The following is a 769-nucleotide window of genomic DNA, read 5'->3' as shown; positions in this document are numbered from 1 at the left end:
TCTATCTGTGGATGCCTGAAAATTGGCTGAATTGTGTTCTGACTGTCTCAGATTTATGTAGGCAAATGGTGGTGTATTGTCCAATCTACCTTGTCTGATACAGTCATTGCCTGCTGATGCTGGATGCTGAGTTGGAGCTTTCTGTGAAGGTTTGGAGCCATGCGTGTCTAATGGCCATCAGGCAGTCTTATCTCTGTCATGTTGCCTTTCCAAATGGCACTTCACAGCCAATAATCTATGTCAACATGTTACCATGAAGCAATGATTGAAGTAGGCAGTATAGTTGAGGTAATATTTCTATGGTTCTTGCTTCACAGAGGATGGCTCCATTGCTGTGTTTACATTAATGTACCAAATAATGGGGTAGATACAGATTGAAGCAATACAGAACAGCAGGCACCATACATCATGCCTACAGTCAAATAGATGTGAATTCCCAGTTGAAGCCGTACGATTAACGGTAACTGCCCTTATCAAAATTTAATGGTTTGAGAAAGGCAATCAAGCTTGGCTGTACATCTGTCATGGTTTGTACATGGCTGTGGTCTTTCTACTTCGGGTAGTTCTGCTGCCAAGCTGTGGGATAAGAGGATTATTGCCTCTGCCAAGGCATCTTAGCATGGAGATTTATTACCTCAGCCTTGGACATGGAGGTTATGTATTCACCAGCATTCATTGGTTGGTGATTTTTTTGGTTGCTGAACAGGATGATGAAAATTATAAATAACCATCCAATGAGCCCTTTGAAGAAAATAAAAAAAAAACCTTG

This window comes from Branchiostoma floridae, chromosome 10 (genome assembly GCF_000003815.2).
Source record: "Branchiostoma floridae strain S238N-H82 chromosome 10, Bfl_VNyyK, whole genome shotgun sequence".
Classification (NCBI taxonomy): domain Eukaryota; kingdom Metazoa; phylum Chordata; class Leptocardii; order Amphioxiformes; family Branchiostomatidae; genus Branchiostoma; species Branchiostoma floridae.
The sequence above is the reverse complement of the archived record's forward strand: the minus strand, read 5'-3'. Positions refer to the sequence as shown.